Source organism: Rutidosis leptorrhynchoides, chromosome 10, assembly GCF_046630445.1.
Source record: "Rutidosis leptorrhynchoides isolate AG116_Rl617_1_P2 chromosome 10, CSIRO_AGI_Rlap_v1, whole genome shotgun sequence".
Classification (NCBI taxonomy): domain Eukaryota; kingdom Viridiplantae; phylum Streptophyta; class Magnoliopsida; order Asterales; family Asteraceae; genus Rutidosis; species Rutidosis leptorrhynchoides.
This window is the reverse complement of record NC_092342.1, coordinates 346,241,425-346,256,419: the sequence shown is the minus strand read 5'-3', so window position 1 is coordinate 346,256,419 and position 14,995 is coordinate 346,241,425. Positions and strand designations below refer to the sequence as shown.

Sequence of the window (14,995 nt, the reverse complement as noted above, 5' to 3'; positions counted from 1 at the left end):
ACTTCAGTATTACTCGGTAGCTTTCCTTGTTCCCTCTCACTCATCATGCTAGCAAGAGTACCTACGTGTTTTTCTAGATTCAAAATGGAAGCTTGTTGAGTTCTTAATGACTGATCAAATCTCTCGTTCGTTTGGGTTTGAGATGTAATGAATTGTGTTTGAGATTCAATCAGCTTTGCCATCATTTCTTCTAGATTTGGCTTTTTCTCTTCGGGTTGTTGTGGTGGTTTATACAAGCTAGGTCTTTGTTGATTGAAAGTGTTGTTTTGAGTCGGTTGGTTATTCGGACCTTGTTGGTTATACCAGTTATTTTCGGGTCCTTTTGGATTGTAAAGAATGTTTTGATTTCGATTTAAGTTTAGCCTTGGCGGTTGATAATTATTTTGATAATTATTTCCCGGCCTTTGGTTCATATAGGAAACATTCTCTCGTTGTTCCATCGTTGGTTCAATGTGACAATCTTTCAATAAGTGTGGTCCACCGCATTGCTCACAACTGATTCGTATTGCGTGAATATCTTTATTCATCTTTTCCATTCGTCTTTCGAAAGCATCTATTTTTGCGGAAACGGAATCAAAGTCATGGCTAGAATCGGCTCTAGCCACTTTAGATGAACGAAAAATATCTTTTTCTTGGTGCCACTCATGCGAGTGGGAGGCTGTATTATCAATAATTTTGTAAGCTTCAGTTGCGGTTTTCTTCATGATGGAACCACCAGCTGTTATGTCGATGTCTTTTCGTGTAGCAACGTTGACACCTTGGTAGAATATTTGTACTATTTGGTAAGTGTCTAAACCGTGTTGAGGACATCCTCTCAACATCCTTACGAATCTTGTCCACGCCTCATATAATGTTTCATTTGGCTTTTGCGCGAAAGTAACAATTTCTCCTTGAAGTCTCACGGCTTTAGATGCCGGAAAGAATTGTTTAAGAAATTTTTCAACTAAAACATCCCATGTGTCAATCGCCCCTTCAGGTAACGATTCTAACCAATCTTTGGCTTCTCCCTTTAAAGTCCAGGGAAACAACATGAGATAGATCTGCTCATCTTCCACTTCTCGGATTTTGAATAGTGTATAAATTCTTTTAAACGTACGAAGGTGTTCGTTAGGATCTTCATTCGGTGCACCACTGAATTGGCATTGGTTAGTTACCATGTGTAGAATTTGTCCTTTGATTTCATAATCTGGCGCATTAACTTCTGGCTTAATAATGGCGTGACCTTGGCCCGTGCGTGTGGCTCTCATTCGATCTTCCATACTTAGAGGTTCCGTTACTTCCATAATTGAATTTGTTGAATACGAATCACTAGAGGACTCTGATTTAACGGTTTGTGGTTCAGGAGGAATAATTAGTGGTTCAGGATCTTGGAATTGTCCTTGAATATGCTCCGGGTTCTTAATTGTGAAGTCGGGTTCAAAAGATGGATTATCGGAAATTTGAGTTGGAGTTCTTGTTCGACTAGATGACGATTCTAAAGAAAAATCAACGGCGACAATATTTGCTAGATGTCTTGATCGAGTTACAGGTGGTGAACGTGTGAAAGGTGGTGAACGTTTTGCTCGGTGCATTCACTGAATATCCTATTAGTTTTTAAAAAGGAAAGAAAAATTATAATAAGTTATCCAATCAATAGACTTTTCTGATTTTGCCCACGTTTCGAATAGCCAAAAGATGCAGCAGAGGGGCAGGATTCGTTTGGTCTCAATATAATTGAGTACTGTTTGGCTCCAATAACCCGGTCCACGTACAAATCCAACTATTACTACGAACCAGAAAATTTTGATGTCTATCAATTTAACCACTTAAAATAAATTTTCGTAATTTTAAGAAATTTAGAGAAGAAGTAGAAAAAAAATCTAAATCCTAAAAACTAGAATGGCGAGAAATAAGAGAGAAAAAGAGTGCGCGTCGAAAAGTGTCGAAAAATGAAAAAGGTCGAAAAATAGGCGTCGAAAAATAAAAATAAGAAAGTAGTGCGAAATACGGCGTCGTAAAATTCTAAAGCACCTAAAACTTAGTCTAAGGAATAAGCACTTAAGGGATTTTACGGCAAAGCCTAAAAATTCTAGAAGTAAAAATAACTATGGAAAACTAAACTTAATACTAAAAGTTGCGACTATAGTCTAAAAATCTAAAGGTAATAAAACTAAAAAAAACATTTTTTTTTTATAGACAAAATCTTAAAAAAATATAATTTTTTTTTTTTTACGTTTTTTTTTTTTTTTACGTTTTTTTTTTTTTTAAACGTTTTTTTTTTTTTTTTTGTTCGTTTTTTTTTTACGTTTTTTTTTTTTTTTTTTTTATTTTTGCAAATATAAATTAAAAATATAGCGTTTTAGTGCTCCCCGGCAGCGGCGCCAAAAACTTGATGATGTAGCGTGAGGGTACGAAATAGTATTATTTTTACTAGGAAATACTACAAAATATGACACAAGTTTTATTAATTTACGGATGGGATATACCTAAACCTTGCTACAACACTATAGGTAGTGTACCTAATCGTAGAGTAGTGTAGTTTTTAGTAAGTCCGGTTCGTTCCACAGGGAGCTAGTGATTACTTACTATATTTTTATAAAACTATATTTATATAAATATATATATATATATATATATATATATATATATAAGTAGTAATATTATTATAAAAGGGGGGTTTTACCGTTTAATGACCGGTTTGTCGATTCTATATTTTAAGCGCAAAGATAAATGACGATAATTAAAGTGCGTAAAATAATGACAATAAATAAAATGACAGTAAATAAAATTGCGAGTAATAAAATGACAGTAAATAAAGATACGATGAGAAATATAATAAAAGAATTATGCTTATTTAAACTTCCGTAATCATGATGTTTGACGTGTTGATTTTAATTTATTACCATGGGTTAATTGTCCTTTGTCCTGGTTTATTTGATACGTCTATCTGGTTTTTGTCCATAATAGTCCATCGGTCATAAATATAAAGTGCGAGTGTCCTCGTCAAATTACCCTTATACCCGAAGTCAAATATTCCAACTAATTAAGGATTTAAACTGTGACGCAGTTATCACTTCTGTCAACAATTACACCAGTTATCACTGTATGTAATCTACCCCTGTTTTGATTAGATATGAATATTAATTTACCCACTTGATCAGTTTGAATAATCAATTACCCAACCCGAATAATTAATTAAATGATTATAATAGATTTCATATGAACGTCACTAAATAGGACAACCATAATCATTATTAATTATTAGGATAATTAATTTGAAGATAGGTTCGACAGACTCCAATGAGTTGTCACTCAATTAGACAATACCCCCCATCTATTAATAGTCAATAGTCCAATTTCCACAAGTGTCGGTCTTTTGCCCAAACCTTAATTATGGTACAAAGCCCAATTACCCAATTTTAGTAATTAGCCCAACATCATGATTACTTCGTTTTAAATAAGCATAATAATAACTTAGCTACGAGACATTAAATTAAAAAGGAAAGACATAACTTACAGTGGGTATTAATATCGTAGTATTACACGGGCAGAGTCTTGACTTAAAACCCGTAAATCATTTGTTACAATACTAAACTAAATCATAATTATTAAAATTATAATTAAAATTATAATTATTTATTTATGTTATATGTTTACAGAGAAGGAAAAGAAAAAGATGTGTTTGAGTTCGTGCATAAACTGCCTTTTTATAGGCATTTGGCCAGATTTTTACTGCCATGCGACTCGCATGGGTTTATGCCTATTTGCCATGCGACTCGCATGGCCACGCTGGACAGCTCACATATCTTTTGTCTTCTTGTTCGTCGACATATTTATTAAATATATATAAAATATAAATAATTTTAATAATTATTTATATATTATATTATATTTATGTGCATAGTAGACTAGATATTTTTGGTCCATTGCGTCGGGCGTTTCTTCTTGGCTCGGGTCCCGGTTCCGGATTTTCGGACGTCCTTTCGTACTATTTTATATCGTGTACTTTGCGTTTTGTAACTTGTACTCTTGTCATTTTTAGACGTTCCTCATCAATAATTTGAACCTTTTTAATTGTATCTTGTACATTTGAGCATTTTGGACCTTTTTGTCTTCAAATCTTCGTTTTCGCCTTTTGTCTTCGCACTTATTTAAAATAAACGAATATTACTTGAAAATGGAACAATTGCAACTAAAATCTTGTCTTTCTTGGGGGATTTTGCTATGAAATATATGTTCCTTTTTAGCCTTATCAATTATTAACGATAATACTAATAATTATCTTAATGATAATATAGTAATAATAATATTAACAATAACAATAACCATTTTTAAATAATGATATATATATTAATAATGTTAATAATTATAATAATACCAATAATAATAATAATAATAATAATAATAATAATAATAATAATTGGATAATAATAATAATACTAATTATAACTTTAACGATAATAACGATAGTAATAATAATAAAATAATAACAATTTTTTAATGATAAATCCTTTTATTGATAAAGATAATAATAATAATAATAATAAGATAAAACTAGAACGACGATAATAACGACGATAATAATAATCATTTTTAATAATAATACAAAAATTCGATGGACTATAACTTCAAATCCGTTCATCGAAATCATTCGATATCTAAATGAAAAGTTCTTAATTTTTCGCTAGCTTTCTAACGACATGCATATATTATACCTTATCTCAGTCGCATATATAACTAATTCAGGATTCAACATAACCTAACTAAAGGCAATATCAAAAGTACAAACATGCATAATCCTATAAACTCGAGCACTAGTCAGGGATACACTATTAGTATGTAAAAGTTAAATTATGAGTACTCACGTATCAATATTGAGATTCAATATTGCAGGAAAGGTACGTAGATGCAACGGAGATGATAAACACTATATTGACCTCACGAGCATACCCATGAACCATACCCAATCACCTCCATAGCTATAACCCATAATTTTCTTAATCCAATCCCACTCGAAAAACAATTTCGAAATCACTCGGACAGCACTCTGACGTAATATTTTATGTATACTAATAATATCTTGAAATAATACATAGTAAATATATATATATGTAAATCGATTGAGAGAGTTTAGAGAAAAATATTTTCAAGTTTATATGAAATAATGAAACCTATTGAATTCTATTTATAATAGATTTTTGAATTATTAAAGTATGAATTATTAAAGTGAATTATTAAAGTATGAATTATTAAAGTGAATTATTAAAGTATGAATTATTAAAGTGAATTATTAAAGTATGAATTATTAAAGTGAATTATTAAAGTGAATTATTAAAGTTAAAGTAAAGTAAAAATAAAGTAAAGGTAAAGTTTAAGTATAGTAAAAGTATAAAACTATGTACGTATAATACGCGTATAAATATATATAATATTAATTTAAATCGTTATATATATTTAATAAAATAAAATATAAATATCGTTATCTTTATTATACTGGTTAAGTAATGAGTTGTCAAAAGTGGTTCTAGATATTTATAAAAGTTATATACGTTTTAATAATAAAGTTCTTTTTAAACTGAAAACGTTTTTGTACGTTTGAAACTAAATCAAATAAATATAATAATTTTATTTTCTAAAACCAAATATATTTTTAAGAATCATTTTGTTTAAAGGTTAAAATAATGGAAATCGTTATATCATAAAATGTTTTAGAAAAGTAGAATCATATATATTCATAATAGGTTTCAAGTTTTTAAATTACAGTTTGTTGGTGAAGCATGGGATAAAGTTCAAAGGTTAAATAAACGTATGAAATTATCTTAATGAAAAATGTCGAGTTACTTAACTTGTCGATATCTAACATCTAAGTTATTTACACTTCACGTTCTTACTTATAAATCACTTTACCATTTTCCGAATGTTGTCAAAAAGAATAGATTTCTTAAATCACAGTGGACCTCATAACATAGACCCGTAATCATATCATAATGTATCTGATAAATCAATCATTTGATATTATCTTCTAATTCCATCGATAAACATATTGAAACAAATACGTTCATGTAAAGTATTATACGTTTAATACTTTATTAATATTCTCAAGTTATAATATATATACATATTTATTTATATATAACGGTTCGTGAATCGTCAGAATTTGGTCGAGGTTATAATGAATGTATGAACACAAATTAAAATTCTTGAGATTTAACTTAATAAACATTGCTTATCGTGTCGGAATAATATAAAGATAAAGTTTAAATTTGGTTGGAAATTTCCGGGTTGTCACAAATAGTGTTTTATGAGCGGCTATTGAATAAAAGTTTTAAATATATGTTTTAACTAAAGGGGATGATTCTCACACACTGTTTTTTGATCCTCACACACCAATTTACTTGAACTCCTCCCTAATAATAGGGTAAAAGGGTGTGTGAGGATCAAAAAACAGTGTGTGAGAATCATCCCCCTTTAACTAATGTCTACGTGACTACTTATTTTTATATTTTCCTAAAAAGTTAAGTTAATATTTTGTTTCGAAAAATATATCAATAACTAAAAAATTAAGAATTATAGAGAAAGTGATATGTGGCAACATTATATACGAATTATCTTTATAGTTATACTTGTGCAAATAATGTATGTCATAAAAATTCTAACATTTTATTTCTTTATTGTTTGAAGATCAAGTAGTGAACATATCTTATTAGGAGGTTTTATGAACCTTAAACCAAAGCACAAAGAGATCGATACAATAGGTTTGGGTTTATATATGAATAAAACATTTTGATTAGTTTATAATTATAAAGTTTAATTAACTAATTTAATTTTATTTAAAAATAATTGTTAAGTTTATCACATGTGGCTTTTATCTAGACTCTCAAGTTAATCCCACGACAAATTAATATAATCAGTTAGTTAAATTATACGGCGTATTTCATATTTTATGTGTTAAAATATTATTTTTTATAAATCAATAAAATTAATTAATGATTTTGATCGGTCAAGTAAACCTCAATTTTAAAATTGAAGGCATAGATTACCGTGAAAATTACATACCTTAACTTAGGACCTTAATTTAGGGGGATTATTTTAGGAAGTTATTATTATTTGATTCAGTTTAATTGAAAAAATGACATGTTTATTTAATTCAGTTTAATTGAAGAATTGACACGTGTGCAAATTTAATTCAGATTAATTGATAAATTGACACGTATGATTATTGGCACCCGCTTTATAATAATGTATAGATAAAGCGCGTGCCAATAATTCTACATGTCATTCTCTCAATTAATCTGAATTAAATTTGCATACGTGTCAAATTCTCAATTAAACTGAATTAAGTAATTTTATGTGTCATTATCCTAATTAAGGAGATTATTACCTTTACCATATTAAACTATTAAAAAGTTAATTTATATGTAAACTAAATCAAAACGTTGAATCAAATACTTTATATAAGTAAAATAAATCGTGATGATATTTAAAAAACTAATAAGTAAGAGATTAACTAATAAGTTATCATGTATTTTAGATTTGTGGTTATGGATATATTCTTTTGATTAGTAAGAGAGTAACTATAAATTATTATGTATTGTAGATTTGTAGTTATGGATATATCTAATGTGGCTTGCTTTTAATAATTATTTTTTATTTTATTTTAGGTACATATACATATGAATTAGGTAAAAAAACTCTTTAACAATATTTAATGATACTCCTTCCTTCCTTCCTGATTTTGATTGTACGACTTTTATTTTAACATGATGTGTAAGTTATGAAGTAACAAATTTAGAGGTAGTTGATTTTAATATTCAATGACACTATAACAATTTTAAAATCTTAATCTGCAACGAACTTCACCAAAATATGTACTTCTACTTTTGTTATATACTCAACAGTTGCGAATTGTATTCTTAGAACTCCCGTTCAACGAACGAGCTCATAAAATTGCAACGAACTTCACCATAATATGTACTTCATTCAACAATTGCGAAATCATATTCTTTTTTTTTTCTTTTTTTTTTTGAAAAGCTTGCGAAATCATATTCTTGGAACTTTCTTCCAACGTACGGGCTCATAAATTGTATCGAACAACAACAACAACAAAACCCAATACCACATAGATGGTGTATGAGGGAGGTGAGATGTCATAACCCGTCCTTAACCATAAGAACGAGTTAGATAACGTATGATTTCATTGCGAGGTATTGACCTCTATATGCGACATTTTTAAAAGAACAACTGCATTTATTTTACATTACAAACCATAACTCTTATTTTAATACAAGCTTTAGACAATAAAAAGATGATTATCGTTTAGCGATAATCTTAGACTTACAAACTTTACATGTGATGATAACAATACGATTTCTAGCATATTTTACATTACAAATCCTCCGATATGCAGTTTTATTTTTGACACAAATATGCATACTCAAGATCTTGTTTAAATTCAACATGTTGCAACGGAAGCTTCTAATTATCACCTGAGAATAGACATGTTTAAAACGTCAACATAAAGTTGGTGAGATATAGGTTTAATGCCGGCAGCAATATATATATAGACCACAAGATTTCATATATAAACGTTTTAATAAAAATATTCTAAGTGGTTGAGCACTTGGTAACCATACTTAACATTTAATCACGTCGCATATTCCCTTTATTATAAAATCTTACTACACCGTACCAAGTGTAGTCACGAAACGAAGTACTGTGCAACCGTTGAATACTGGTCGTCCAGTCCGGTTGGGGTTGTCAGGCCCGATAGATCTATCAACAGGATTCGCGTTTACAATACCGCTGTAAATAACAGTTACCAAGCTACAGGGAAGTATGCCAGTGGTACAACTCAACGTAGAATATATTTTTCAGTTACTTGTGTCCATATCGTAAAACATAAAATACATGTATTCTCATCCCGAAATATTTAGAGTTTAAAAGTGGGACTATATACTCACTTTTGCCTTGAAGATATATATATTTTGACTTGGTCTCCGGTTGATATCACGAACCTATCCATATATAATATATCAATACCTTTTCTTTTTAAACAATCGTCACATATATATACTTATAATACTTTTAATACTTTTAATAATTCCTTAGTCCGTAGTTAGCAGTCCGATGTTAGTAATTCAATTTTAAATGGTTCATTTTTAGGTGTTTAATAAACCTCCAACGAAATAAATAAAACCCCCATCGTATATGTATTGGTCGAGATTAATCTTGACCCATGGTACCGGTGTTGTCAAATGACGTGTTGCGTACATAAAGTACCGGTGTTGTCAGATGACGTGTTGCGTACAATCATGGGAATCTTATGATTAATCTTCTCGTATTGTTTACGGGTGATCCTGAACCATATAAAATTAAATTATGAGTACATATATATGAAATATCATGTTATTTTAAAAATATGTGATTTATTTAATTTTCTCCAATTATTTTCGTAGCTAAACTAGTCTTAGATATCCGATCTCGTTTTGGTCATAGTTTCTTCGTTACAACTCCGTTTCCGTTGGTTCAACTTGCCACTTCCTTGGATCGAGTCCCTCTTTAAGAATATGAACTGTAAATACCTTAGTTTGCATTCGAAATCACAGGTCATAGGTCAAACTTTGGTGAAACTTATGAAGTTAATCATTTTCCATCATGTAAACAACCTTAAATGATTATTTTTCTAAAAATACTTATACTTTGAGTTAAATCATAAAATTTTTATGCGTTAACATATTCATAGTAAAAATCATTTTTCCAGAAAATAAACCTCCAATTCAAAATTTAAGATGGTTTTTAATTATCCAACCCAAAACAGCCCCCGGTTACACTCCGACGTCGTAAAAACAGTTTTTAAGGTGTTCTTTGAAAAACCAAGTTAAACCTTGTTAAATTAGCATATATTTAAGATATATTACAGGTCTTGAAGTATTTTAAAAGTTAAGTTAGAAGGATCTATTTAGTTTGCAAACAAGTTTGAAAACATTCAAACTATGTTCTTGTTGTTAAAATTTTATACCACAAAATAAGATAGCTATATATATATGAATCGAATAAGGTTATGAACAAAGTTACTACCTCAAGTTACTTGGACAAGATTTCTGTAAAAGAGGAGTAAGAACCTAGAACCAAAAGGGTGATGGAATTGGATGAAAGATTGGAAGTAAGTTTGTGTTCTTGGAAAGGATTCTTGAAGTGTTTTTGTAAGGGTTTTCTTATGGTGATTAAGGCTTGTTTCTATGGCTAGATCTTCATGATTTCTTGCTGAATGGTTATGAAGTTTAAGGGTTAAGAAAGAGTGTGTGTTTTAGCTAGAAAATGGAAGTGAAAGTTGAATCAAAATGAGGATACATGATCCTCCTTAAAAACGTGATTTAGGGGGGGGAAAGGACAAAATTTTTAGCTTGTAATCTTGTGTATTTGTCAAACAATCATACAAAAGCAATTACCTCTACCTTAGGGCAGTAACAAGGGCTAGTTAGGTGGTGATTTGATGTGTATATACCAATAGTAAATACGTATAGGAGCTAGGTATGATACGAGTACTTATACTCTAGATATACGTATAGAAATTTTGTGAAAAATGGAATGAGGATTCAAATATAGCTATCTTTTGTGAATACACTTATATGGTTTTATGTATTTAAGTTCTTAAAAGTGATTAAATACATTACTTGTACGATATATGTATAAACATTATAGATTATAAGTATTTATGTCAAATAACGTTACGTATGGTTATCGTTTTGAAAACTTAAGTTAGTAGTTTCAAAACATACTTATAACTTATTGTTATTAATACAAAATGAGGTATTAAAACATTCATTAATCATGTTAAATATGTATATATACATATATATACACAAACGTATAATTATCATATATTGTATAGTTCGTGATATCATCGGTCAAACTAGACGGTCAAACGTTGTGTAAAACTCTTTTCGGAAACATAAATCTCAACAATTTGGATTGCTTATCATGTTAGTAAGGTTTAATTTATGTAAATATTAATCTTATAAGTATAGAACGATCGAAAAAGTGCGGGTCGTTACATTACCTCCCCGTTAAATAAATTTCGTCCCGAAATTTTAAAATTGTACCTATTTTGCGTCATCGAGAAACAAGTGTGGATACTTTTGTTTCATCTGATCCTCTCGTTCCCAAGTAAACTCAGGACCTCTTCGAGCATTCCAACGAACCTTAACGATCGGTATGTTGCTCTGCTTGAGCTGTTTAACTTCACGGTCCATGATTTCGATTGGTTCTTCGATGAATTGTAGTTTCTCATCGACATGGATTTCTTCAAGAGGAATGGTGAGATCTTCCTTTGCAAGACACTTCTTAAGGTTTGAGACGTGAAATGTATTATGTACTCCGGCGAGTTGTTGTGGTAACTCGAGTCGATAAGCTACCGGTCCAATGCGTTCGATAATCTTGAACGGGCCTACATATCTTGGGTTCAGTTTACCCCTTTTTCCGAAGCGTATTACACCTTTCCACGGTGACACCTTTAACATAACCATGTCACCGATCTGAAACTCTAATGGTTTCCTTCGAACATCGGCGTAGCTCTTTTGGCGACTACGGGCTGTTTTCAATCTCTCCTTGATTTGTACTATCTTCTCAGTCGTTTCGTGTATGATCTCGGGACCAGTTAATTGTCGATCTCCTACTTCATTCCAACAAATAGGAGATCTACACTTCCTTCCGTACAATGCTTCGAATGGCGCAGCTTTAATGCTCGCATGATAACTATTATTATACGAGAATTCTGCTAATGGTAGATATTTATCCCATCCGTTTCCAAAATCGATCACACATGCCCTGAGCATGTCTTCAAGAGTCTGAATCGTTCTTTCACTCTGCCCGTCGGTTTGCGGATGATACGCGGTACTCATATCCAAACGAGTTCCTAGGGCCTCCTGTAGTGATTGCCATAACTTTGATGTAAATCTACTATCACGATCGGATATAATGGAAATAGGTATTCCATGCCTTGAAACAACTTCCTTTATATACAATCGTAATAGTTTCTCCATTCTATCCGTTTCCTTTATAGGCAAGAAATGTGCAGACTTGGTGAGACGATCAACAATCACCCAAATGGTGTCGTATCCCCAGGCAGTCTTTGGTAACTTCGTGATGAAATCCATGGTAATACCATCCCATTTCCATTCTGGGATTTCTGGTTGTTGAAGTAACCCTGACGGCTTCTGGTGTTCAGCTTTGACTTTGGAACAAGTTAAACATTCCCCAACATATGTTGCAACGTCTGTCTTTAAATTAGGCCACCAATAATGTGTCTTAAGATCTTGGTACATCTTTCCAACTCCAGGATGTATCGAGTATCTTGTCTTATGTGCCTCATTCAATATCAACTTCCTTAATCCACCCAACTTCGGTACCCAAATACGGTTTGCAAAATATCGAATTCTATCTTCCCGTATAACGAGTTGCTTCTCATACTTCTTCATTATTTCATTTCCTATATTTTCTTTAGTAAGTGCTTCTCGTTGAACTTCTTTGATTTGTGAGTTGAGATTCATGCGAATTTTTATGTTCATCGCTCGTACTCGAATTGGTTCTCGTTCCTTTCTGCTTAGAGCGTCGGCCACCACGTTCGCTTTCCCGGGATGATAACGAATTTCACAATCCTAGTCATTTATTAACTCAACCCACCTACGTTGCCTCATGTTCAGCTGTTTTTGATCGAAAATATGTTGAAGGCTTTTATGATCAGTAAACACAGTGCATTTAACCCCATACAAGTAGTGTCTCCATATCTTCAATGCAAACACGACTGCTCCCAGTTCTAGATCATGCGTCGTATAATTCCGCTCGTGAATCTTTAATTGTCGGGATGCGTATGCAATAACTTTCTTCTGTTGCATAAGAACGCAACCAAAACCTTGTCGCGAAGCGTCACAATATATTTCAAAATCATCGTTCCCTTCTGGTAACGATAAAATAGGCGCCGTAGTCAACTTCTTTTTCAGTAATTGAAATGCACTCTCCTGCTCAGAAGTCCATTCATATTTCTTCCCTTTTTGCGTTAACGCTGTCAACGGCTTAGCTATTCGGGAAAAAATCTTGAATAAACCTTCTATAATAACCGGCTAAACCCAAAAATTGGCGTATCTGCATTGGTGTCTTAGGAGTCTCCCATTTTTCAATGGCTTCAATTTTTGCTGGATCAACCTGAATTCCTTTGCTACTAACAACGTGGCCAAGAAATTGCACTTCTTTCAACCAGAAAGCACATTTAGAAAATTTAGCATATAGCTGTTCTTTTCTTAACAACTCTAATATCAACCTTAAATGCTGCTCATGCTCTTGCTCACTCTTGGAATAGATAAGAATATCATCAATGAAAACGATAACAAACTTATCTAAATATGGACTACAAACTCGATTCATGAGGTCCATGAATACAGCTGGCGCATTCGTCAATCCAAACGGCATGACCAAAAATTCGTAATGACCATAACGTGTCCGAAAAGCAGTTTTCGGTATATCTTCTTCTTTGACGCGTAGTTGATGATAGCCCGATCTTAGGTCAATTTTCGAGTACACACATGATCCTTGGAGTTGATCAAATAAGTCGTCAATTCTCGGTAGTGGATACCGATTCTTGATAGTTAACTTATTTAATTCACGATAATCTATACACATTCGGAAAGATCCGTCTTTCTTCTTGACGAATAAAATTGGAGCTCCCCACGGTGAAGTACTTGGTCGTATGAATCCACGATCCAGTAATTGTTTTAACTGACTTTGAAGTTCTTTTAACTCGGACGGTGCAAGTCTATATGGAGCACGGGCAACTGGTGCAGCTCCTGGTACTAAATCTATTTGAAATTCTACAGATCTAAATGGAGGTAATCCCGGCAACTCTTCCGGAAATACTTCAGGAAAATCTCTTGCCACAGGCACGTCATTGATGCACTTCTCTTTTTCTTTCTTTTCGACTTTATTAACATGTGCTAAGATAGCATAGCACCCTTTCTTCAAGCACTTTTGAGCTTTCAAATAACTAATGAGTTTTAGCTTTGAGTTACCCTTCTCTCCATAAATCATTACTGGCGTTTTATTCTTACGAGGAATGCGAATTGCCTTCTTGGCGCACACAACTTCAGCTCCTATTTTGGACATCCAGTCCATGCCGACTATTACATCAAAACTTCCTAATTCTACGGGTATTAAGTCAATTTTAAATGTTTCTCTGGCTAAATTTATTTTACAATCACGGCAAATTTTATCGGCTTTAATTAGTTTACCATTAGCTAACTCAATCATGTACTTAGCATCTAGAGGTAATGATGAACAATTCAATTTAGCGTGAAAGTCTCTACACACGTAACTTCTATCAGCACCAGTATCAAATATAATAGATGCGGATAAGTTATTAATGGTAAACGTACCCGTAACAAGCTCCGGGTCTTCACATGCCTCTCTAGCATTAATAACAAATGCTCTCCCACGTGCAGGTCCGATATTCTTCTCTGGATTCGGGCACTGGCTCTTATAGTGACCTTGTTTTTCACACCCAAAACAAGTAATGGTAGCCAAAGCAGTTCTATTTGCATTGGTGGCAGGAGTCTTGGTACCATTTGTATTTGTAACGAGAGCCCTACAATCTTCAGCAAGATGACCCTTTCGATTACATTTGTTGCATACCACATTACAGTAACCAGAGTGATGTTTGTGGCATTGGTTGCATAAAGAATTTTGTCCTTTATAACCAAAGCTTAAACCACTACCCGTACCTTGCGTGTTTTCTTGTTTCTTAAAAGATTGTTGTTGGTTACCTCGATCATAATTTCCATTCCACTTTCTTTTGTTACCTGATACCTTCACATCAGTATTGGATACTTTCTTATCCATGATGACCTGATCCATTAGCTCGTTTGCCATGATTATAGCTTCATGAATTGTCTTAGGTTTCGATGCTGTAACATTTGCCTTGACCTTTTTCGGCAAACCATCTTTGTACATTTCAATCTTCCGTTCTTCG

At 32.2% G+C, this 14,995-nt stretch overlaps 1 non-coding gene across 1 annotated transcript; it reads left to right on the top strand.

Annotated features, from left to right (window-relative positions):
* The first annotated feature begins 792 nt into the window (after window positions 1-792).
* LOC139873707 (small nucleolar RNA R71) lies at window positions 793-899 on the top strand. The gene has a single exon (XR_011767433.1). It is a non-coding gene; the product is annotated as a small nucleolar RNA R71 (small nucleolar RNA).
* The last annotated feature ends 14,096 nt before the right edge of the window (window positions 900-14,995 follow it).